Source organism: Anastrepha ludens, chromosome 2, assembly GCF_028408465.1.
Source record: "Anastrepha ludens isolate Willacy chromosome 2, idAnaLude1.1, whole genome shotgun sequence".
Classification (NCBI taxonomy): domain Eukaryota; kingdom Metazoa; phylum Arthropoda; class Insecta; order Diptera; family Tephritidae; genus Anastrepha; species Anastrepha ludens.
Window position 1 is genome coordinate 109,996,347 of NC_071498.1, and position 27,620 is coordinate 110,023,966.

General features: G+C 35.9%; 1 long non-coding RNA gene across 1 annotated transcript; it reads right to left on the reverse strand.

Moving 5' to 3' along the window:
- Nucleotides 1-750: 750 nt before the first annotated feature.
- Nucleotides 751-9,863, reverse strand: LOC128855078 (uncharacterized). The gene is made up of 3 exons (XR_008453688.1): nt 9,705-9,863; nt 4,828-4,928; nt 751-2,626 (listed from the first exon to the last, which is right to left on the reverse strand). It is a non-coding gene; the product is annotated as an uncharacterized LOC128855078 (long non-coding RNA).
- Nucleotides 9,864-27,620: the final 17,757 nt, after the last annotated feature.

Sequence of the window (27,620 nt, forward strand, 5' to 3'; positions counted from 1 at the left end):
TTGTGCAAGGGCTCTAAGTTCATTCCTGGTCGAATGCAATAACCTCGTTTCAGCACCTCTGAACAGCGCCAAGTGGTTCGTGGTCGACTTCTGTTGAAAGGGGGTACACAACAGCGCCTATTTGGTCATACTGGCGTCACTCTTCGTTTGCTCATCCATTGCCATTTCCTTCTGCAGAATTCAGTTGCCACATTGGTTTGATTTGCCTTCCTCAGAAATTCGGTGTTAGATATAGTTCGAGGCCAGAAAATTCGCAGTAAGCGGCGTAGGTAGGGATTATTGAACGTTTCGAGATGCCTTGTTATCATTGCGGTGAACTTCCACTTTGTACAGTCATATAGGAGAACAGAGTTGACGCATGCATTGAAAATTCGTAGTTTGGTCTGCGTAGTTAAATTCAATACGCTTGTGGAAAATATGTTTGCTTTAGCTGAAAAATACCAATCTCAAATACTTCAAACACTCCACATTGCGAATACTACTAATAAAAATTGACAATTTTTAATTATCGCGATACTGTTGACTATGCTGCCAGTGCTTTAAGTATTTGTGAGTGAGCTTTTTGTTTTTATTAATATTTCATTTGCAAACAGTTGGAAAGCTTTTTCTGTAAAATCTCCAAAATAAGCTATAGAATATCTAAATGCGAAAACGTTTGACTAAACTTTTATCGTTTCTTTTTAAGAATAATTTTATATTTTTTTTAATAAGTTCTTTGCATGCACATAAATTTTTATTGAGATAAACAGCACATAAAGTTCTAAGTATAAAACAATCACTAATTTTTTGGCTGCAAGAAATAAACGACTAAGTCAAAAGAAGCACTTTATATCCATATATATTTATCTTAGACAAATGCGAGTCTTATTTGGCCACCACCCAAGCTTTTAGACTTTTTGTTTTTATCAGTGTGGTAGGAACATTACCTAAATATAAACTTTTGTTAGTAAAAAATAGAATACAACAGAGTTCTGTTTTTTACTCTAAAGTCGACTTAGGCAGTTTTTTGCTTTGGTCACAGGAATAAACACCACATTTAAATAATCAATACTTCGAAACATATTTTTAGTGCAAATGTCGATGACCTTTAGTGAGTGAGGGGGTTAGAATTTGCTCGCGGTAAGTAAGAAGTGACTAAAATTCATACCTCAGCCTGTTGGTCATGAGAATTAATTCAACGATAATAGGCTGAGCGAAATAGGTACAGAGACGGCTTGGTAGCGAAGAACCATTGTCGTCATTGGAGCGTCCAACTACCTGACAATGCATCAGAATATACCTTTGAGTTTAAGATCTAAGGGTTTTATTTTTGATTGCCGTGCTTGTCTGCCCATGCGCACATTTTGTGGCGTTTGGTGTCTAACCAGAATTAATCATAAAATGTATGTAAAGCAAATGCAAAATAAAGTAAAATTAAAACTTTTGTGAGACTTTGAGGGTGAAAAAGTTATATTAATTATTCTGTAACATCTCGTAGATAAAACATGCCATGCATACTTATAATACTAGTTTGGGGTGGAAATTTCAAAAATTAAAGCTAAAATTTGACTTAATTTATTTCATCAATTTTCCAACACAAATATTATGCCAACTTTCTACCCTCCTATAAGCTGCGTTTTTTGTTCATCATTTCATTAGCGGAACAAATCGTTACATCTCTCAAATTGCTTATGAAATGTTAGTGCACACACAAGGTTCAATAAAATTGGGATAAGGCGCTTAGGAGGGTGCGCTAAGAAGAGTCATGAAAATAAAAACAATCTCAAATACTTAAATAAAGCCGCAAACGAGTTTCATCTCGAATCTCAGGCTAAGCTGGCGCCATTCGCAGCTCCTCGCTACCCAAAAGCGAATCAAGAGGTCTTTTGAGTTGAATATGAACCACGGATAGCATTACAGTTGTGTATGCTGTAATAATAGCGTCCCAGTTCCGGGTGAATCATTACTTCCCTCCTACAATTATTCTCCACGTCAAACAGTCTTCAGCTAATCTTTTAACATCAAATATGCCCATAGTTCTTATGTCTTCTTCTATGTAATCTCTCCATATTTTCCTCGGCCGACTTCTTCTTGTGTCGCCTTGTGTATTTGTTTCTAAGATTTTTTTACAGTTCTTTCGTTGCTCATGCGCAGAGTGTGATCGTCCCATCGAATTATTTGTGCTTCAACTTATCTGATAACATTTGCACCTCTGATAAGTATGTCTAACTCATTATTGTACTGAATACGGTAGGTATCATCTTTGTAGTCGTGCAGGACCATACATTTTGAGAAAGTAATATTTTTTTCGAAACAAACTTCATTTGATTTCAGCACCCAAACTTCGTAATCGTATGAGAGTAAGGGGTCTTACGACTTTTTTATATATTCGAAGCTTCAGGTTTCTGGAAAATAGTCTCGACTTATCAGTTTTGTATGCGCGAAGTAATATTTATTTACAACTTATGCCAATAAAATGATTAAAGAATTTTTAAGGACTTCTGGAAGCTTTGCGGTTCGATAAGAGAGGGCGTTGCTACTAGCCTAATTTTTTTTGTTATGTTCGTCCACACATTCATTTTCATTTAAATCTGTCCATTCATTCTTTGTTTACAAGCCATTTAGTATCGACGTGCCACAGTATTTTCTGCAATGAGAAAAATCAAGTATCGTGCTGTAATTGAATTTTTAAAAATTTAAAGGTTTAAATGCAAAGGAAATTTATGAACGAATGGTGAAAGTGTGTACTCAATAGTATAAGAATAGTAGAAAAATGGGTTGTTGAATTTAAACGTGGTCGAACAAGTCTTGAAGACGATCCACGTCAAGGGCATCCAAAAACAGCAACAATGCCAGAAATCGTAGAAAAAATACAGGATATCGTCGAAAGACTGAAAGAGATTTAGTAGAAGGCCTAGGCATCTAATTGGGCAATGAAAACAATATTTTTACTGAAGTATTGGGTTTCAGAAAGCTGTGTGCACAATGGGTCCCGCATTCGCAAACAACATTCAGAAACATTTACAGAGTTTTCGAAAGGATAAAGGATTTTGTGCGTGGATTTATCACTATGGATGAGACTTGGGTCTTTCACCATGATCCTAAATCAAAAGAAGAGGCTAAAAGTGGTGTGCACCTGGTTCTTCGGCTTCGAAACGAGTTCGTGTCTAGAAATCGGCGAAGAAGACGTTAGCATCAGTTTTTTCGGATGTGAAAGAAACTTAGTTTATGGATTACTTGCAAACTGGCAAAACAATAAATTGTGACTTTTAGACTAGCTAAAGGAAAAAAATTCGTGAAAAAAGACCCAGTTTGAACAAGAAACAAATTATTTTTTATCAGGACAATGCGCCGTGTCACGATAGCACTTTCACAGATGCTAAACTCATGAAATAAAGTTCGAATTGTTGGAGCGTTGGCCCCTAGCGACTTCTGTTTGTTTCTAGATCTAAAACAAATGCATGCATGGAAAGCGTTTTTCATCAAAAGATGAGGAAAGCGTTTTTGCTGCCCTTCCAGATTCTTAGTTCAGTAATGAAATTCAGAAATTGGAATCTTATTGGAAAAAATGTATTGATTTCAGGGCGACTATACTGAAACTTATTGTGTACCTAGTAACGCGGCATCTCGCTGAAACTAAATAAATAAATACATAGAGTTGATATTCAATTTTATCCCATATACTAGAAATTATCAGCAGTTTTTTCGAAAAACATCAATTATACTGCCATCATTCCAAGATCTACACCATATTGTTACTCGCATTGGCTTCTAGACAACCATATGCGACGAAAACTTATTTTGTCAAAACTTTTCTTTTTCAATAAATGCACTATTGGGCAGCACCTTGGAAATAAGTTGAAAACTTTTTTCAACATTTCATTTGATTCCTGGGGATTATACTGACAAACAGTCAACATTTTGAGCCGCCACTTTTAGTCTAACAAATGATTCATTTGATTCTGAACTTATTTGAATTTGATTTGATTGATTCTGCAATTGAAACATTTTGCAAAAGGGTGTGACAGTAACGATTTCCACTACATAATTCTCTGTTATAAGACAAAAAGGCACATACACATTATTTCTGTTTTCAGTTTTTCTAGATCAGGTAATTTTCTCAAAATATTTGAAGCAAGGTTTCCATTGTATCTCAAGCAATTTATTGGATTATTTTTGAATCATCATCCGGTAGGTATAAGTTGAACCGCTATTTGCAATAGTAAAGTGGAGTAGAGTGAATGTTTCAAAACTCATTTCTGCTATTTTATTTGTGCGTTTGCTGCCCCATATTGTTGCCCTGGCGTTAAAGTTACCCGTTATGATTAAAGGCGTTTACCCACTAGCTTCTATCATAGTATAATGATTTGGAGGAGCTGCTCGTACTGCACTATTGTCAAACTGGAGCTAGCGTGAATTACATCTTGGATAGCGGGCTCGCCACAAAGCCTGATAGTGGCGTACTCGTATTAATTGTTGGCGGAAGCCACAGGACCACAGCGGCTCTCGGTTTAGCAGGATCGTAGTTAAAAATTAAAATTTCATAAATCGCAATTTGTTCTTAAATTCTTGTAGGCTTCTTTCGATGTTTATCAAATAACTGCCATTCAGAGGATAAAAATAGAGATAATAATGATTAAATAATGATGAGAAGGTTCCCTTTTATTCTGCTTAAAAAACTCCGCGTTATCTGTTAACTGATTAAATGAAAATGTGTCTTTCATTTTTCCTTAGTTAGGCATTTTTTCTTAGTCGAAAACTTTAAAGTCGTTTTACTCAATATTTTGGTATTTTGGATTATGACCCTCTTGCAGTAAATGAGCGATATACTTGTATTGTTTAACTTACAGATTATTTCATGTTTTCGCTTTGTGAATTTTAGGAATTACTCATAGAATGAGTCATTTGGGGCGGGTGGTTCCTAAGTGAATTCGTTGCCAATGTGACACCTGCAAAAAACGAAAAAGAATACGAGTAAATATCCACATGTGTATGCATGTTTCTATAAGCTCATTTAAGAGAAAAAAAAAATAAACAAGCAAACTGCTGCTTAATAGTATTCCCCTTAGTATATATATAAATGTAGTTTTCAAAAATATCCATATTTATTTTACACAAAAAACGAAAAAATAAACTGCATCTTTTTGGCATGCAATATTTCAAAAAACTGGCTCGTTTACATATGGTATACCGTATATATACATACCCGTATACATATATATTGTACATTGGGTGCACAAATAGAAAGCCGCTCATTTTTTTGAAGATTTTGAAGCTTTATATTATTCTTATGAGTTGCGCCACGAATCGACTTAATTTTTGGCCACTTTGCAAGAACGGGAGTGCCCACTGTGGACATGAGACATCAATGATAACAAAAGTTTTTTCCATTATTGGGACCAATCGACCAACCAGTGAGTTCTAATGGGATACTTCTAACTAAGTTGTTTTTAAAAGTTTTTTATTTGCACGTGTTCATAGACGCGAAAGCGCAGTGCTCCAAATACTATACGAACAGGCGCACGTGAGTGTAATCAATTACATGAATATAGACTTTTGATTTTGAACGCATTTATCCTTACACATTTTCTGTTTTGTCTTGTTTTTATCATTTAAGTTGAATTTTGAGTTTTGGGTTTTTATCAGATTCATAATATAATTGTATGGCAAATAGTTTTGTGGTACATTTTATTCCGTTATATTCCTCTGCCATTAGTATTTTTTGCTCTTTACTACAAAAGGCGCAAAAATACCCATCTATTGAGAGTTTAGAGAGGCAAAATGTTTCACAAAAATTCTGCCAGTCGTTTTTAACACATCATCACGGGCAGCTTCTTTGTATTCTTCATATTTTAAAATTATTTTTCGGTCCGTATTAAATACTTCTGAATGGTTTTACAAAATTGTTTATTTAATATCCTTATTATTTGAATAATATGATTTTTATAAATGACTTCTGCTCGTTGTTTTTTTTCATAATTCTGAACGAACGAAACTTCTTACTATTTTCTGAAAAAAATAAAAAAAGCTTTCGGAAATCTATATATAAGCTTATTTTTTTACTAGTTAAGCTTCTTTTATAATATAATTAAAACGTTCCATTAGGGACCCATTGATCCCGACAACGAGCAAGAGTTTGATCGAATTTGGGTTCCTCTCAACTCTTACTACAAATTTGGCAAATTTTCCATTAGGCACCCATTGATCCCGACAACAATCAAGAGTTTGATCGAATTTGGGTTCCTCTCAACTCTTACTACAAATTTGGCAAATTTTCGGAAGCAATCCAGTAAATTCAGAAAAGTTTTTATACAACTACGAACTAACTTAAAACACCTTTGTAATATCACTAAATTTTACGTGCTTTTGTGTTGTTAGATGTGTATCGAAAAAATTCCAAATATACATTACATTTCCATTAAAAGTAAACAATAATTTTTTTGTTGTTTTGTTTTAATGTAGCTTAATTAATTTTTATTTAATTTTTCTATTTCAGTACTAATTAGCTACTATTCGTTCTTTTGTACTACTTTTAGGGGAAAAGAGGATCCTTCATAAATACAGCCCTTTATAAGAAAGTGTCGAAGCTCCCTTTTTATTACTTACCTAACCTTTTATAATTGAATCTCTTCTTCTTAATTGGTGCGATAACCGCTTACGCGATTTTGACCGAGTTTAACAAAGCGCGCCAGTCGTTTCTTTCTTGTGCTAACCGGCACCAGTTTGACACACCAAGTGAAGCCAAGACCTTCTTCACCTGATCTTTCCAACGCAGACAACCAGCTGGTACCGCATCGAATACTTTCAGAGCCGGAGCGTGTGTATCCATTCGGACGACATGACCCAGTCAGCGTAGCCGCTGGATCTTTATGCGCAGCGCATCGCTCCATCGCCTGCGATATTCGCCGTTGCCAACGTGCAAAGGCCCAAAAATCTTACACAGAATCTTTCTCTCAAACACTCCAAGCGTCGCTTCGTCGGATGTTGTCATCGTCCACGCTTCTGCACGCGTCCACGGGCATGCTGAGAGGCTTGTAGAGTGTTAGTTTTGTTCGTCGAGAGAGGACTTTACTACTCAGTTGCTTACTTAGTCCAAAGTAGCACTTGTTGGCAAGAGAGATTCTACGTTGGATTTCAAGGTTGACATTATTATCGGTGTTAATGCTGGTTCCTAAATAAACGAAGTCTTTTACAACGTCGAAATTATAACTGTCAACAGTGACGTAGGTGCGTGCCGATACTCAAGTGCGCCGACTGTTTGTTTGATGACAGGAGGTACTTCGTTTTGTCCTCGTTCACCACCAGACCCATTCGCTTTGCCTCTTTATCCAGTTTGGAGAAGGCAGAACTATCAGCGCGGTTGTTAAGGCCGATGATACCAATATCATCGGCATACGCCAACCATTGTACGCTTTTATAGAATATTGTGCCTGAGCGATTAAGTTCTGCTGCTCGTGCGATCCTCTTCAGCAACAGGTTAAAGAAGTCACCCGACAGCGGGTCACCCTCTCTAAAACCTCTTTTGGTATCAAACGGCTCGGAGAGGTTCTTCCCAATTCTGACGGCGCTGCTCGTATTGAGCTGTATTAGTTTTGCGGGGATACCAAATTCAAACATCGCGGCATCCTTTTCGTACTGTCGAATGCAGCTTTGAAATCGACGAAAAGATGGTATGTGTTGATTCTCCTTTTCATGGGTCTTTTCCAAGATTTGGCGTATTGCGATGGTAGACTTTTCAGGCCTACAGCCACACTGGTAGGGTCCAATCAGTTGGTTGACGGTGGGCTTTAGCCTTTCACACAATATGCTCGCCAGAACCTTATAGGCGATATTTAGAAGACTAATCCCGCGGTAATTGGCACAGCTTGTAGGATCGCCCTTCTTAATGATTGGGCAGAGCACACTTAAGTTCCAATCGGCAGGAATGCTTTCATCCGACCATATTTTGCATAGAAGCTGATGCATGCACCTTATCAGCTCCTCGCCGCCATGTTTGAATAGTTCAGCTGGTAGTCTGTCGGCGCCCGCGCCTTTGTTGTTCCTTAGCCACGTTATCGCTATTCTCACCTCGTCATGGTCGGGTAGCGGAACGACAATTCCGTCATCAACGATTGGGGTATCGGGATCTTCACATTATCTGTGGCATGCGCAGCTATCACTATTTAACAGTTCTATTCTATTCGTTACCGTATGTTTCGTTGTGCAGGCTGAATTTTCCGACTGTTGGACCAAACATTCCCTTCTTGCTTACCCTGGCGTTGAAGTCGCCAAGCACGATTTTTATGTCGTGGCGGATGCAGCGCTCATAGGAACGTTCCAGGCGCTCATAGAAGAAATCTTTGGTCGCATCGTTTTTCTCTTCCGTTAGGGCGTGGGTGCAAATGAGCAAGATGTTAAAAAAACGCGCTTGGGTGGGCATTATTGCGAGACGCTTGGCGACGAAGTCTCTCTCCCACAACAAATCCAACACCGAATTTGCGCTCCTTTACATGGCAGTTGTAGTAGACGTCGCAAGGTCCGATGTTTTCCTTGCCCTGCCCCGTCCATCGCATTTCTTGAATGGCAGTAATGTCAGCCTTTACTCTCACGGGGATATCAACCAGCCGGGCAGAGACACCTTCCTCATTAAGGGACCGGAATTTCCAGGTGCATGCTCACAAATCGTATTCCTTATTTCGTTTTCAGGGGTCGTCATCAGTATAGGAAGTTCCCATCCGAGGCATTGTATATCTTTTCATTGGGGGGATTTTTTAGTGGCGGATTCCAAACCAAGCCCACAACCAGCTATCCTGGGACGCGATCTTTATCACTCATGTCGAAATTGCCACTTTGGATACATCGAAGCCACTCTTTACAAGTTGTATTTGATGGAGCGTGATTACCGAGCGTAAATATTGATCAATATACGACACGTTTCAGCTGCACTTTTCTTTAAAAGGTAATAATGAAGCATGACTTGCCGCAAATGCTGTTTTTTCGGGACGAACGTAGACACTTTTGGCGTCAGATAAAAAGAGATCTTTACGCTTCAAACGAATGTCAACTACTGCGATTGAGACCACACACATACATCTTCAAATCACCAGTATATTACTAAAGTGGACACGAAAATAGTATCAGCAGCGACACCTCTTTTACGAGGGCGGAAACTTATTCTCATACCCAATACATGATTAAAAAAAATAGCTTCATTACAAAAAGTATCCCTATCCCTACAATCCCTATTTATTCTTTTAAATCTATATCATAACCTTCAATGTGTGACCACCCTCCGATACAATATATAATATTTAAGCCTGTAGTTTTTCCAAATCTGTAAACATTTATTGAAATCGATTTCCAGAATAGCACAAAGAGATTATGTTTTCATCTCCTTAATCGTTCTCGGATTAGCCAGATTTAATATTTTTCAGGCAAAAAACTATTTTCAAAGTGTTAAAATAAAATATTATTATATTTCCGCCGCGAGCAAGTACCGCATCGCATGTTTTCAGAGGTGAAGTGTTTAAGCCAATTCGTTTGGGATGGCATAGCCAACTGAGCCGCTTGATCTTTAATCACTGCACTATTTCGATGTACGTGCAGGACACAACAGCTCATCACTACATCGTCACTGCGCCGCGTATTCGCAATTATCATTACAGAAATCACAATTCATAAAAATTTACTTCTTTCCGGACAAAAATAAACCAATATAAATTCATATATTTAATTTCACATTTTACCTCGCTGAATGTGGCAGATAGAGCGTGTATTTATTTAAATTTCCGTCCATTTTATTTTAGTATTTTTTCCTTCGAAATCAGCAAAAATCTTTGTCTAAACAATACGTTTGCTAGAATAACAAATTTAACCTACTCAAAAATCTGCCATCAACGCAGATACTTTGTCATGCTGTCAGTGGTGATTTGCTCAAGTTAATCTTATTGAAATGCTGCTAATGTGATTGTTCTCACTTGGCAGAGCGGAAATATTCACAAGCGTTTACAAATGCCGAGAAAATATATAATACATATGTATGTATATATACACATTAGGATGGCCGAACAAACAAATTCTTCTAGATGCTAAGTTCTAAATTGGTTCTTTGGCAAAAAAATATGCAAATATGTTAATTTTTTTTAATATTTACCCGTACCGCCAACTCTTTGAAAATTACCACTGGATTCCCATGGGAAAAAATTCACAAGACTATCCTAGTAGTTACATACGTAACCACTTGTGGGCGCATGCTCGAAAGTCTTTTATATGGGAAAAAAATTCAATATTGTAGGTATGCAAAAAGAAAAAAACATGACGAAAGTGAACGCGATGCGTTTGTAAACGTACATTTTATTGGGTTTTAAGGGAGCGTACCTGAAGTTTTTCTGAGAATTCTAATTTAAAATTTGTTCCAGGAAATTCGATTTTCTTTGGTGTTTTTTTGCGATGGATTTTCAAACGTTCATTTTATTATACTAAAATTTAATGGCATATAAATACATACCCAGAAGTTTTTTAAAATTTGAATTCCAAAGTTTAAAACTTTTGTAATTTGTTAAATTTTTTTAATTTTATATAAGTATAATATAAAGTTTAAAACTTTCATTTATACGTTTTTTGTTAAATGTACAAAGACCTATAACATTATAAAAAATTAACGAAAAAAAAATGTTACATGAAAAGTACTACGAATTTTGTAAAAAGATGAAGTGACTTAATTATGTGGCCACAAGAGTGCATTTGCATCTATACTTATTGTAACCCATTGTAGGCGGCCGCTTTGCCCTAAAGTGTTTGGGGGTTAATTATTACCAGCATTTTCTGAGTTCACTCCGTGTTTTTCTAACGGTGGTCATCTCTAGGCAGGGAATGCCAAACTATCGGAATATAGGAATCCCATTTGTGGGACAACATCAAATAAAAAATTAAAATATTTAGTAAGGTTTTCCATGTCCTCACACATCGTTTCTCGCTTGCCGAATGCGTGGAAATTCTAAAAAAATATTAGCGAAATTCCGCCTCAGTTGTAAATACAGATATCCGGATGTTGGCAATAAAATCCTTTTTTCGGACGAGACCCATTTTTGGCTTAGCTGCTATGCCAAGAAGCGCCATTGGCGAGCTGCCGTGCCACCAAGACCCCGCTACATGCCATAAAAGTGACGCAAAGCTTTTGATTGGTTGAAGGAGAGATATTGTATACTTGGTCTACTCTCGGCTGCCACAATAGTGCGACTTGACACCCCTCGATTAGCTACGTCAAGTCACTAGTCTATATTGACAAGCCAAGAGAAACTTTCGAGAAACTATTGCCAACCGCTTGACGCACTGTCAGCATGACTGTAACTTTAAAATAAAGTGAGAATCAAATTAATATTTCACAATATTGTTGTTTTATTTAAATTTCTTTTCCCCTCGTTTTTATTTGATCTAGGTCTAGGTCTACTCAGTGAATTTCTCTTCAAATATGCAGGTAAAATTCTTGATTGAAATGATTGGGAGAAGTAGACATTTTATCTCGATCGAACACATATTCTTGCGATTTGGCTCTGTAGCGCTCTCTCTTGACTTTAATGTTGTTGCCACCGCGCCGTTCTAAAAACCAAAACCCACACAGGCAATGTAATATCGAAGTGGATAGTAATTTTTCTTCACCCAGCCGAAGGCGACAGTTGCAGTATATCTTTTCTCTTATTTGCATAATACATATAAATGTTAAAATTTTTATTGTTTATTTTTGCCTTTTTTTCCCTGAATACCTAAATCAATTGGTGGCCGCCGTAGCCGAATGAGTTGGTGCGTGATTACCAATTCGGAGTTCACAGAGAGAACGTTGGTTCGAATCTCGGTGAAAGCAAAATTAATAAAAACATTTTTCTGATAGCGGTCGCCCCTCGGCATGCAATGGCAAACCTCCGAGTGTATTTCTGCCATGAAAAAGCTTCTCATAAAAATATCTGCCGTTTGGAGTCGGCTTGAAACTGTAGGTCACTCCATTTGTGGAACAACATCAAGACGCACACCACAAATAGGAGGAGGAGCTCGGCCAAACACCCAAAAAGGTTGTAAGCGCCAATTATATATATATACCTAATTCAATTTACCTAGTGTAGATACACTAGTTGCAATTATTAAATTTCTTAAAACGACTTATTTCTACCGCTTTAACCCTTTTTCACTGTACTTTAATTACACCCTAGGGAAGCAAGAACATCATTTGTGCCCTAGATTACCCAATAGTTTTCACGCACAGCGTATTCGTAAAATTTTTGAGATTTGCAGTACGGAAGCTTTAGAGCCGCTTTCATTCTTTCAAATACAAAGTTTCCGTGTTCGGACGATATCATCTTCGTTTTCTTTGCGATCGTCGTACTGTTAGCATGCGAAACAAAAAAGCGAATGACGCGATTTCTCTGCAGTTATTTAAATGTGTATTAAGAAAAAAAGAAAAAACGTGTTTTGAATAATTCACTTTTTATTTGTCGTAATGATAGCTCATTTTTGAAACATTCTATAATATCTTCTAAAAGTTTATTATTTACACTTGTCATTTTTCCGCTTACTCTTATCTCGATGACAGTCAGTAAAAAAATGAGAAAATCCACAAACTGCGCCACAAACTAGCAACAAATCCCAGGTAAATGAAAATTTCCAATTACTTTGCATTTGTGCCCGCACTTCGCCATATACCCTGGATTTTCTTCCAACTGCAACAAATCGTTGGGAATTGTATCCTGCTTGTGGCCAGTTTTAACTGTTGTTAGGGTGGTGAAACTGAAAATACCTTATAATCGCAACTATAATGGCGAGGTAACCCGAATTGCAATAAAGCCAAACCGATTCTACATGTATATTAGGGTGAACCGATTTTTTTTTGTCTGAATCGTAGGTTATTTTCGAATTCTACAGATAATTTGTAAACAAACTGTGAAAGAAACCACAGATCGGAAGTGAGTTTTGAGCTTGTGAATTTTAAAATGAAAAAAAGTAATATTAAGAAATTTTCACAAAGTTCATTTTTTTTTATTGGTCTGTTTTTTTCCTTTTTGTCTTTTTGCGTTTGCTTTTGTTCTGCAACTTTAGGAAAAAGTTAAGCACTGTAGTGTAAAATTCTAGTTTTGAACATGGTGTATTGGCGCTGTCAAAATGTTCATTTTTATAACCTTAGCCAGTGAAGCCACACCTGGTGTTTGAATTGTGTAAATTGGAAAAAATGGTAACTTTACAGTTTCCACACCATCACGCCACACATGCATATGAAAATAACAAAAATTCAATGAAAATAAGCATAGTAAGAATAAAATACATAAATGAGCAAAAATAAAAAAAATTAAGATCTAAATGAAATTATCACACTTTATAAGACAAACGTAATGAAGGCGAAAAACATAATAATAAAAATGTACAATATAAAACATTGAAATTTTTGAATATTAAACAAAAAATGGCTGAGAAGAACAAATTTGTAAAACCACACACAAATAAATAAAAATAACTTATTAGAAAAAGAAACTTTTTGTAAAATATCACAGATTAAAGAGATCCCAATTCAAATATCTCCTTCTTCATACTTGGGAAGTTATAAACTCACTGTTTACGGACACATCCTCGCGCCCACTTATTCCTTTATTTTTCTTGTTGAAAACATAATTTATTAGCTTAAAACATCAACCTTGCAATAACTGTAGTATTTACCTTCTTCATTTTTATTTTCCTGTCGTATTTGAAAATTAATTCCAGCAAAATGTGTAGATATGTATATATATGGTAACATTAACGTAAAACCGAACGGTTCCCGCCAGGTATTTGTGGCTACTTACTTATAGCAGCTTGCATTTCGTCTGTTAGCTGTTCATCAGGACAGGAATGGCCAGTGCTGCCAATTACTCAACCGAGCTCCTGGGTGCGCTCTAACATAAATTGAGAGAATTTTGCATCTAGTCATCTATGGCTAGATCAACGACTGATTTTAAGAGCGTAAGATCACATGTGCAATGAGGGGGCGCAATTGAGCTCTCAAGTCGCCTATGACGTTACAGTCCAAGTTACTCTCACAGTTTTTCTTCCGATGGCAAACTTTGTAGAACAAAATTCTTGGTTTTTTTTGTATTTAATCAGTAAAAACTTGTTGAAATTGACGTGCTTATATTTATTATATGCTGTCTCAAAATCTTGTTGCTTTTGGTGTATCGAATGACTTAAGAGTTATTTATTTATTCAGTAAGCGGGAAATTTTGAAGAACTACACACTTTTTTCTAAGTTGCTCTTAAATTAACCCACGGTACCCAATAAGTAGACACGGTCAATTTGAATAACGACATTATTGCATCAGAGATACCATGCACGTGAAATATTCCTTATGAGCATTTGTTAGAATATTTAAGTTGTGCTGTTCCGTCTTTACATGATCCGAAAATTCCGTTGCTAACCAATGTTTCGCGACGTGCTGTGGATAGGAAGCGGAATGGAGTTATGGTGGCAAGGTTAGAATATAGGTCTAAATTGCCGTGCATTGAAAGTAGGCCAGATTTTAAAGGCAAAAACGGTAAAAAAACGTATTTTCCCGTGGTAAATATGAAAATTAATTTAGTCAATCAATTATCTAAACTATAGGAACTTTGTATTCAATAGTTGTAACTTTCGCCTATTACTTACTTTGCTGCACTTAGATGTATGCTCGAGTTAGATTTCACTCAAGTTTTCGGTGTCAAAGCATGCGTTTTATGAATTTGGGAACACAATTTTTTAATTTATTTAATTCTCTTTAGCAATTTAAGCTCATATAAACTTTAAAAAGTGTGTACAACTATTATTATGCTTTATACTTGAAATAAATTAAATGAAGAGAAAAAAATTATGAAATGAAGTAAAAAAATTAAATTAATTAATAAAAAAAATTGTTTGTGAAAAGGTAAATTTTTCTTTTAAAAATGCACGGGCTAGAAACTCATTTCCGATCTAAAGTTTCTTCTTCGCTTGCTCTTATAATTATCTGTAGGAACCGAAAAGTACCAAAAGGTTGGTCGAAACATTTTTCTACACCCTAATGTATGCATATGTATAAACACACAAATTTATAATCATATTTATTTGAAACGTGATTGTATCAACAATTTCATTTTTAGCGCTCTGATGACTTTGAGCATTTTTTTCTATCTATTAAATCTTCTTTTAAAAATAGTCAATGGTGAACAACAAAAAAAAAAAAAGAAAAACACTGCGACAAAAGTAAAAAAGAACTGAATAGAAGCAATAAAAAAATACAAACATCAAAAGAAATGCAAGAAAAGCTAAACTACAACAAGAGAAGCAATAATAAATAGATTTACAACACTTGGCGACCGAATAACGAGCGTTCACTGCAATTTTTGATCGTCAATTCGCCAAAGTCACAACATCTGCACAAAGGCTTGTGAATAAAAGATCACACACACCCACAAAGACATAAATTACACAGTCCTGCGAGGGTGAGTTTCTAGAATGGCTGTACTTGTTTCTTGTAGTTTTTTATGCGCTGAAAACGAATCTGACGTTCAAAATGCTCCATCACGTCAGGATTTTTGGTAAATGAAGCCTAAAAGGTCAAAAAATGGCCATTTTAGCCATTTTTGATAATTTTTTTTGGGATAGAAAATTTTTTTTTTTCAATTTTCGACGAAAAGGTCGCATAGTACAACTCTTTAGCTTTAAAACCCATTTTTTTAAATTATTGTACGATTTTTTAAAAAAAAGTTATGACATTTTGAAATTAACAGTTTCAGTTACGTATACGTTGGGTATAACGTCTATTAAAATTAATATACCATTATTCTTCTTTTCAAATAGTACTGTATGGGCTTGACCTATTTTAGCCGACTTCTCAGGCGGTTTTCCTATCTGATTAGCTAGTCCAATTTTAAAACACAAGAAATCAGTTTTTCAGTGCAAATTTAATTTTCTTTTCCGGCAGAATCAAGTTGAATTAAACGCAGCCGACTGGAAAAATCTCCTCATAAAAAACCATGTCGGCACAAAATTGTAGGTCCCCCTTTTTATGGAACATCAAGAGGAGGAGGAACTTAATCAAACACCGAATAAAGGATGTAAGAGCCAATTATATACAATATATATATATATAAATGCCAAATTTTTTTGATTAAAGATTCACCACAGTGATAGCGTTTCCTGTTCTTGAAAAAAATGCCTATTTATATGATATCAGCACAAAAATTTTGTCATACGCCCCACGAAAATGTTGCATGTTTTATTGCACAAAAAGATAAGAAAAGTTCAATATTTTCACAAATTATGTGGTGATTGTAATAAGATTGAACGATTTACTTCCATTTTTTGTAACAATTAGAATTGTACAACAAGAAGAAATTCTCCACCTTTAATCATGCATCAGTCTTTACTATGTTTAATATTTTTTGTATGTATTTAGAAGACATTCCCACTAGATCCTAATCTGGCAAATGTTTTGTACTTCGTTTCTTCCCGCTCGTCATTCTGCTTGTTGTCACCAGTTGCATTTGCTAAAATTTTTTTGTTATCAAATTTAGAAAAGGTAATTAAAAGATTAATTAATTTAAATTAGAGAAGATAATAATGGAAGACGAAATTGCGTGATTACTCGGGTCGTTAATGTCAATAGGTAAATCAGTAAAGTTCAGTATTCGCAGTCATTGCTCAGTACGAACTCAATTGTTTGATTACAATGGCACGGAAGGTAGTTTCCAATTCTGAAGAAGGAAATTGGTAAATTTAAATTTCTTTGACTTTCGTCCACCGAAACTTTGCGTTTCAACTGATCCATGCAATTTACTATATTATCTCCTTATCGAAAGTTTTATCTTTTGTTGGTAGATTAATTTTGGTAATTTGTGCTTTAGTGAGAGTAGCTTTTTATACTCTTTTGGGACGCTATGTATTAGGCTATATTCAGATTCGTAAAGGTCCTAATAAAGTTCAATGGTTCCGATAAGAAGAATTTTCTCTTTAACCAGCTAACAGATGACAGCTATTAGAAAAAACACGGAGATTCGAACCTACACACGCCCGAATGGTAGTCACACCCCAAACCATTCGGCTAGGGTGGCCGCATTAAAGCATAAGATTTCAGCTTTAAATATAAAGTTATACGGGTGTCAGGCAAGGATGTATATTTCCCCCTACTGTTCCTGATTGTGACTGACGAAATTTTATACAACGCAATTGACAAAAATCCTAGAAGAGGTATCGTGTGGAACCCCCTTACTGCGGCGCACTTAAGCGATATACTCGTAGATTATGCTGACGACATCACACTTTCTCAAGTTAACAATTTCAAATCCCAATCCACCAAATTACTACAGATGGTGAGGACCTAGCCGATATGTCAGCTAAAATAAATAAAGCAAGGACAGTCTTTGCAATGCTTGAAAACGTATTTGAGGACTTAGCCGTTATGTCAGCTAAATTAAACAAAGCAAAGACAGCTTTTGCAATGCTTAAAAACGTATTTTACTCTAAACACCTTACGGAAAAAACTAAAATCCACATTTTTAACTCAAATGTTAAATTTTTTTTATTACACGGCTAGGAGGCCTGGTTAACATTACAGGAAATAACGGGTGATTTTTTAGCTATTATCTTTTTAAATAGTTGATTTAAACAGCTGACGCACGTTTTGTGTTTTGTTTCACTGTCAAACATCTTCAGTTTGGTCTATAATTTAACCATGAATCGTCTTACAAACGAACAACGCTTGCAAATCATTGAATTTTATTATAAAAATGCGTGTTCTTTTAAGAAAGTTTATCGCGCGCTTCTTCCATTTTATGGCCAGTTTAATCGACCCACTGAGGCGGCTATTCGAGCTATTGTGACTAAATTTAGAACCAAATTTACATTATTGGACACCAAACCACCAACACAGGTACGTATAGTGCGAACTGAAGAAAATATCGCAGCTGTATCGACCAGTGTTAATGATAACCATCAATTATTGATTCGTCGCCGTTCGCAGCAATTGGGCCTCTGTTACTCAACAACGTGGACAATTTTGAGAAAGGATTTAGGTATGAAGCCTTTCAAAATACAGCTGGTGCAAGAATTGTATTGTGTTCAGCGACGAAGCTCATTTTTGGATCAATGGGTACGTAAATAAACAGAATTGTCGATTTTGGAGTGAAGATCAGCCAGAAGAATTGCAAGAGCTACCAATGTATCCAGAAAAGGTCACAGTTTGGTGCGGTTTATGGGCTGGAGGTATCATTGGACCGTACTTCTTCAAAGATGCTGCGAATCGTAATGTAACTGTGAATGGTGAGCGCTACCGTGAAATGATATCCAACTTTTTTTTGCCCAAAATGTAAGAGCTTGACTTGCATGACATGTGGTTTCAGCAAGACGCTGCCATATGCCACACAGCACGCGTAACAATGGACTTGTTGAGAGGCGAGTTTGGTGAACATTTTATTTCACGTTCGGAACATGTCAATTGGCCACCCAGATCGTGCGATATAACGCCTTTAGATTATTTTTTGTGGGGCTATGTTAAAGCCGCCGTTGCCGAATGGGTTGGTGCGTGACTACCATTCGGAATTCACAGAGAGAACGTCACGTCGGTTCGAATCTCGGTGAAAACACCAAAATTAAGAAAAACATTTTTCTAATAGCGGTCGCCCCTTGGGAGGCAATGGCAAACCTCCGAGTGTATTTCTGCCATGAAAAAGCTTCTCATAAAAATATCTGCCGTTTGGAGTCGGCTTGAAACTGTAGGTCACTCCATTTGTGGAACAACATCAAGACGTACACCACAAATAGGAGGAGGAGCTTGGCCAAACACCCAAAAAGGGTGTACGCGCCAATTATATATATATATATATATATATGTTAAAGCTCATGTCTATTCAGACAAGCCTGCTTCAATTAACGCATTGGAAGACATCATTAAAGCATTTATATGTGAGATACCGGCCGAAACATTGGAAAGAGTATACCAAAATTGGACTAAGCGGATGGACCATTTGAAGCGCAGTCGCGGTCAACATTTGCATGAAATAATCTTCAAACGTTAAATTATATGGACTCTATCGATTTAAATAAAAATGTTATGCATTCTTTTGAATTTCACGTGCGCTTTTTTTGAAAAACTTTGCTATATCTCTTAAAAAATCACCCTTTAGCATCCAAAAACTGGATATCAAACATTGATTTACATATACGATGCCATCATATCAAGGTTACAGAGCAAAACACGATCCAAGGGATCCTGGCGACGCAGCAACATTCGCACCTGGACGCAAGCTAAACAAACAGCCCACGATAGAAGAAATTGAAAATCATTGACTTTGGCACTATGCGCCTTATAATCGGTGCTTAGGCAAACAATAATAATAATAATAACCTGTCCTGCCCATTCCCATCTGCATCTCAAGCTCATCGAATTTGGCCTCCTATCACTCGCTCTGTGTTGAATAAAATTATGCAATTACGCTCTTTCACAGCTTGAGTTGCGACCGATTGCAGCTTAGACTATTTAGACTATTTGGAGACTATTTAGTTTAAGTGCAATAAATTATTAGTTCATAATTTCCTGCAGGGAATTTTTGCATTTTAAATTTTATATTGATGTTTATTAAGCAGTATTCGTATAAATTGCTCATATAAACATTATATGTATGTGTGTCCGTTTATGCTTATTGATGTACAAAGAGTGCCTAGATACATAATTCAAACTTAATTATTAAGTGTGTGAACTTTTGTAATTTTGAATTCAAACTATGACCTGTCAGCTTTGAAAAGATTTTTTTTTTAATTTTACCGACATAAGCCTTACCACATTTTCCTAAATCCCGTTGTGACTTTAAATTAAAAATGTTGCATAAACGTTTAAAGTTTTCCTCTTTCCAGATAATACGTATGAATATGTGAGCCCGATATTCTCATTTTTTTCAATATTTCGCATATTACGATCAATTAAGTGCTAAACAATATTTTCACAGTCTTTAATGATCCAAATATCCGAATGAAAAAAATAAAATTTATTGAAAGGCGCACGAGCCTTCGCATTTTCACATATCATTATGCCAATGCCAAAGACAAAGCTTTTCATCTTTCAACACAATACATTGGCATACATACATACATATATGTACATACATTTGTACAAGGTGGCGCAAAAATAATCGTTCAAGTTTGTTTATGAATAACTTTTTCTCTAAATGAAAATAAAAATGATTTTGTGTGATGTAAATTTTCATTTTGACCTTTACACGATCCACTGCTTGGCTGTTTGTGTACAGCATGTATTCCGATAGGCTAATTGATTTTGCGCCACCTTGTGTAGAAATACTAAACAATGTGTGTGCATAGCAGTAAATGCAGAGGCGTATTGGACAGTTTCTGTGGAGGAGTAAATTTCTTTTTACACATGACGAAATATTTACGGAAATACTTATTTGTATGCATGTATAATTGTCGCGTATACCCTGTTTGGGTGTTTGGCCGAGCCCCTCCTCCTATTTGTGGCGTGCGTCTTGATGTTGTACCATAAATGGGGGGTCCTACAGTTTCTAGCCCACTCCGAACGGCAGATATTTTTTATGAGGGCTTTTTCATGGCAGAAATACACTTCGTTTACTACTGCCTGCCTAGGGGCGCCCGCTATTAGAAACACTTTTTCTTCATTTTGGTGTTTCACCGCGATTTGGACCTATGTCCTCTCTGAATTCCGAACGGTAGTCACGCACCAACCCATTCGGCTACTTCAAAAGTGAGAATTGAGAATTATAATAAGTGAGAATTTTCATAATATGAGCATTTTCATAGAGGTCGAAGGTGGTTCCATGACGTCTTGTTGCCCATTTCTTTTAGTGCATTGTAAATATTTCTTCGTATCCGGAAAGAAGCCCGCCTGGTTTTTAATATGCTGGACTGCGTCTTGGTAGAGCTCATTCATTGTGCATGTGCATCGTCTGCAAAATTGGTTGTTGCAGTACACAATGACTTAAAATTCGTCTTCATAATTTTTTCCCGATTACTTTTTCGAATGTTAACTGACTTTTTTCAGAATACAGAAATATATAATACTAGCAACCCGCCCAGCTTCGCACGGGTATAAAATATATACCCTATGCCACTCACTGAAAAAATGATTAAAATCGATCCAGTAGTTTTGGCTTATTCATTATTGCCCGTGGCCCGCACGCGTTAAATTTGGAGTAAAACAATTCTCCTTTCTTTATAGCATGAAGATTTCCTGCTATCTTTGGGATATCTAAATTCATACCCTACATTTTTGCATATTAACTTTTTGCATTTTTGCATATGTATTTATTTTATTTTTACAACAATTACTATATTACAGAATGTCTTTATATACAACGTTCATAGCCTTCTTGTCATTAGACAATACAAACATGTTTTCTCTAGAGGTTACTCTTGAAAGAGCGACATACAGTTGGTTGACGGTTTGACCCTGAGATTTATTAATGGTCATTGCAAAAGATGTCTTTACCGGAAATTGTAAGCGTTTAAATTGGAATGGTAGATCCGATGGTATCAGAGGGATTCGGGGAATCAATACATCTTCTCCGGTACCACATCCTGTGAGTATTGTGCACTCTATTATGAAAGTTTTCAGTGATTATACCAGCAAACGCGTGCCATTGCAAAGTTTAGGTGGACTTAGGTTTCTTAATAAAATAACAGGACAACCTATTTTCAGCTCCATTTTGTGAGGAGGGAGTCCAGACGGGTTCAACGAATTTAGAAATTCTGTAGGAAAATGAACAGCTTCTTCCAAATCGAAAACAGTATCGACCGAGTAGTATATTTTCGTCGGCGCATCAATCTTTGAAATAATCAAGTTATTTACTTTATCTACTTGTTCGTTAGTTGGTGACAGAATAGCTCTTTCTTTAAACCAAGATATTGTCTTATAACTTATGTTATCAATGTCTGGATAGACATTGTTGACTAACTCTTGGATGTTGTCTATCAAAACACAAAGGTTTTCTAGGTTAATCCTTCCCTCACTTTGTGTTAATTCTCCATTGCCAACTTTTAGCAGCATCTCTGGAAATAGCCTGTTCTCACGTGAAGATGACGAAATCCTCATATTAATTTTAAGCTCTAATTTATTGACATACGACTAAAGGTGGGATCTTTTTAGCGAAGCATTTATTTCGTCAGCACGTGTTCCTCGAGTCACAACTGGTAGGATTTGACGGAAATCTCCTGAGAACAGAATTGTACATCCACCCATAGGTGCATTTTTGTTGCGCAAATCGCGCATTGTCCTATCCAGTGCTTCCACAGACGTCTTGTTTGACATGGTAGCTTCGTCCCAGACTATTAATGAGTAGTCACGCATCAATTTTCCTGTATTGCTCTGTCTACAAACACTACAGACGCTGTTATCATCATCGGTGGCGATTTTCAGCGGGTGCTTCATTGTAGAGTGTGTGGTTCGGCCTCTTTCCAAAAGACTCTTTCCAAAAGAGTAGCGGCAATGCCGGATGACGCAACAGCTAACGCAATTTTTCCGGTAGATCTCAATTACTAATTACTGTTGTAATATCTTGAAAAATATTGTTTTTAATTATATGCTGTAAAGAGCCATATATGTACATAGATCTATATGAAAACAACAATGTATTTAAGGTATTTAATTGGATAAGGATTAATGTTGTACCCATTTGTTGAAATCGCTTCGAAAATAAGCTATTAGTTGTCGTAAAAAGTAAATGACAAAAAATGTTATTGTATGGAATTGATAGCAAACTAAACGCGCTCCGAATAAATAAAAACTATTCAAAAACTGTATTTTAATTATGTGCGATTTACTAATATAGAACGTGGAAATAGCGTTTTATTTCGCTGTAAAATTGTATGTACATATAATTACATGGAATTCAGTACATACATAGATACATATGTACATATGTCCGAAATGAAATAATGCGAGCGATTCGTAAATACATACATACATACGTCACCATACGATGTAATTCAACATTAATGAGGTGTGGTGAGATTATCGCTTAACGCCTATTGCTTCATTCGGTTGACAGCGAACACACACACAAACAGCTTTTTTTGGAAAAAGAGCTGCTTTTGTTTAAACAATTTTGGTTAAATAACAAATAAATCAATTATTGTTTTTGATGCAGAACGAAAGTAAATATTTCAAAGTTAAACTTCAAGAAAGTTTCATTTTAATTGGTTGATTCGTTTATGATTTATGGCCGTGAAAACAAAAAAAATTATGTTTTTTTGCCACATTTTGACCGATTGCCACGCCCCCTTTATATATTTCTTCACATTATATAGATATAAACCTTCCTCTTCAATCAATCTATCTTTAAAAAAAAACCGCATCAAAATCCGTTGCGTAGTTTTAAAGATTTAAGCGTATAAGGGGACATAGGGACAGAAAAAGCGACTTTGTTTTATAATATGTAGTGATATACCATACTTCCATATACTTATACTTACTTCCTATTGCAACAATAACGTTTCTCTTTCTTAATTCTTGAGTACTAACCAGAGTCGGGAGTGCATATCCGAGACTTTGCTAGCTTTTTCATTGGTGAAGGATTTTTACGTGGTGGGTCCCAAACCCAGCGCACGGGTTTTCGAAAATTGCCCAGAGATACTCGAGTGAAGACCGGAAGTTGTGAGCTGCTTGAAATTGTGAGTATGCAGAAGAATTGTTTTGGGCAGTGCCAGGTGAATAGCGAAGCAAGACTTTCCCCATTTGCGTATATTTCTTCAAATGGCAACAGTGAGTAACTGTATGAACCTCACGGCGACATAGGCATATTGCTGAGAATAAAGATCCAGAGGTATCGCTGGCTTAGACATGTCATCCGAATGGATACAAACGAAAAGATCAGGACAAAGAAACGACTGGCTAGCTTTCTTCAATCAAGAATCTTTTTTTTCTTATCTTCTTTTCTTATGCACTTCAGTTTGAGTCGTTGAATTGACGAACATAATAATCCAGTGTTAAATATAAATTTGTTGATCAAAATTAGGCAAAACACGCCACTTGTGAAAGAGTGGCATTGTTGACTGTTCCGTCTCTAAAGATAAAACCGGATTCAGTGAATTAATTGAATTGAACAGAGATGTCTATCTTTAGAGTGTAACTGTGTCAAAGTTGAAAGGTAAACATGAAGAAACACCTTTCTACCAAATTACGACCGTGGTGACGTGTGATAACTGGGGTTTCTGATACAATGGATATCACTGTACATAAATTACAATATCTATATATATAAAAATGAAATGATGTTCGTTTGTACGCATTTTTTTGGGCCGATACGAGGCCAATTTTATTCGTTCTTTTTTCATATTATAGGGATCCACTAGGGGAAGGTTTTTAGCAAAAAAAAATTTCTTTTAAATATTTTCTTCATATAAAAAAAAGAAAAAATCAAAATATTGTACAAAACAAAACTTGCTCGATTCTTAGATTAAAGTAAGTTTCGAATCGACATTCATTTTATGTGTACAACTTTTTTTGAATTTTTCGTTATTGTATACAGAAATTTCAAATGATTCGAATGAAATTTTTTTTTTTTTTTTTTATTTCTTCCATAAAATATTACACCTGTCGTTAGACAATAAGTAATTTGATTTACAAAAAGATGGAATGAGAGTGTTATTGAAGGGCCAATGCCCCCAAGCTCATTTAGAAGAAATATATACATATTATTTAAAAACAAGTGGTTAACAAACAATGACATATACGATTAGTTGACAATTGATTACAAGGATTTTGCAAGATCTGTTGGTGTTTGACGGTTAAGCCGACTTTGGGTAGATTTTTCTTTATTTGGTAGTCTTCTCATCATAGGATTTGTATGCGTTAATAGTCTATTTATGTGTCTTCTGCTAGCGCTTTGTATTGTTTCATCAATAGTATCGATGTCAAGGTCGCGATGAATATCTGCGTTAGGTATGTACCAAGGTGCATTAGTTAAGGTCCTAAGTATTTATGAAAATAATGTTTCAATTCAATTGAGCAATGCTTTCTTTGACCAATTCTATATGGAAATGAATGCGTTTGCAAACGATGTTTTCGGCTATGAACAAATGTTGGAATCAAATGAAAAAGGAAAGAAACGCGAAATGATAAAAAAAATTCTTGGAAAATTTAAAATGAATGGTGCTTCATTGGAAAAATTCAAAGGTAATAAGAACATACACAAGATAAAGTTAGAATTTGAATTTTTAGATTTATTTTGTTTATTTCTCATTTTTTCAGAAGTACACCACACAACAACTCATTCCAACTCTGATTTTGAAATCCTGTTGGAATTGGTGATCGATAATTTTGTCACTATAATGGTCAATGGAAATTTGCGTGTATCAGACCCTGCATATTATTTACCATATCAACTTTTTATGGAACATATGGACCAAATGAACACAAAAAAATAATTTAGTTTTGTTTTGATTTTTTGCAACATTTTGGTTTTCAGTTAATACAATAAAAACAATACTGTTTTTTCGTGAACACAAAATTCTAAATTTATTACGTTGTTTGTTTAGAATTTTTTTAGAAAAAAAGTAAATTTTTTGGTTTTGAGGAAATTTGTTTATTGTTGCTATTTGTGAAAGCGTAGATATTTGTAAGTATTTGACTATAATCCTAAAAGTTAATGGAATACCACTATGACACATAGAAAACATTTTTTCAAAGGGGTGTTTTTCGAAAATTATAAAAAAAATTGTTTTCAAAAATTTTGAAGAAATAAAGTAAAATAAAAAAAATTTCAAAAGCATGAAATTTTTTCAAAACCAAATTTTCCTCAAAAAGATAAAAGAAATTTCTTCGAAGAGGTGTTTTTCTAAAATTACAAAAAAAAAAATTTCAAAAATTTTAAACAAATAAAATAAAATAAAACTTTTTCAAGGGTATGAAATTTTTTCAAAACAAAATTTTCTGAAAACCAAACAAAATTTAAAAAAAAAGGTGTTTTCAAAGCATTTCATATTCCACTATTAATAGAGAATACATTTTTTCGAGGGGGTGTTTTTCAAAGCGGAAAAAAATCTTTTTTAACAAATCAATTTAAACTTTTACAAAAGTATGAAATTTTTTCAAGAACAAAATTTTCTCAAAAACGTTAAATTAAAAAAAATATTGGGAGGTTGAATTAGTTTTAAAAGTTTTTTTCGAAGATTTGGGGCTTTATTGTGAAAAAACGGTACAAAATATTTTATTCGAAGTATTGGCCATCGCTAGCTACAACTTTCGCCCATCTTTCGGGCAATTTCCGGATGCCGTTTCTCCAAAATTCTGGCCGCTGCTTGGCTATCCATGACTCAACCCATATTTTGGTAGCCTCGTACGAGGAGAACCGCTGGTCCGCCAAATCGAGACTCATATGCCGGAACAAATGATAATCGGAGGGAGCTATGTCTGGACTATACGGCGGGTGGGGTAACACTTCCCAGCCAAGCGTTCCAAGGTATTTTTTGACAGGTTGAGCAACATGCGGCCGAGCGTTGTCATGTTGCAAAATAACCCTGTCGTGCCTTTTTACCGTTTCCGGCCGTTTTTCTTTCAATGCCCGGCTTAAACGCATCAATTGCAGTCGGTAACGATCCCCCGTGATTGTTTCGCCCGGTTGGAGCAGCTCAAAATATACGACGCCGACCTGATCCCACCAAATGCAGAGCATGATTTTCTTGCCGTGAATATTCTGCTTGGCCGTCGACGTTGATGCGTGGCCGGGCAAACCCCATGATTTTTTGCGTTTTGGGTTATCGTAGTGGATCCATTTTTCGTCGCCAGTCACCACCCGATGCAAAAACCTTTCCAATTTTGTCGCTCGATCAGCAATTCGCACGTAAAAAATCGCCGTTCGACGTCGCGCAGCTTCAACTCGTACGGGACCCAATGTCCTTGCTTTTGGATCATTCCCATCGCTTTTAGACGCTTGCAAACGGTTGATTTACCAACGCCCAATGATTCAGCAAGCTCTTCTTGGGTTTGGCACGAGTCCTCGTTTACCAATTCCCCCAATTCCGCGTCCTCGAACTTTTTGGGCTGGCCAAGACGCTCCTTGTCTTCGGTGTGAAAATCACCACTTTTGAATCGTCGAAACCAGTACTCACATGTTGAAATCGACGGAGTATGGTCTGGGTAGGCCTCCTGCAGCAATTCACGGGCTTGGGCTGTATTTTTTTTCAAATTGAAGCAGAAAAGCAAAGCTTCCCGCAAATTGCGTTTCGACGGCACGAAAGTTGACATACTCGGAGCACGAAAACACTGCGTTGTTTATACTTCAGCGAAATGACAGATACTGATAAACAAAGCCTAGGGATGAGGCTTTGTCATGAATATATATTCAGTACTGCCAACGCGATAAAGTGATAAATAGCGTCATCTGTGTGTCACCTTTAAAACTAATTCAACCTCCCAATAGTTTTTTCAAAATATTTAATTTTCAGCAATTAACTGAGAAGAAATTTGTTAGAGCGAAGTGTTTTTCAAAACTTCAAAAAACACTTTTTAACCAAAAAAAATAAACCTTTTTTCAAAAACAACAGGAATGATAACATTGCCTAACAATTTCTGCACTTTTGCACAGTCTAAAGAGGCATTGATACAGAGTGTATTTCCAAACATAGTTCAACACTACAAAAACCATGATTGACTCAGCGAAAGAGCAAT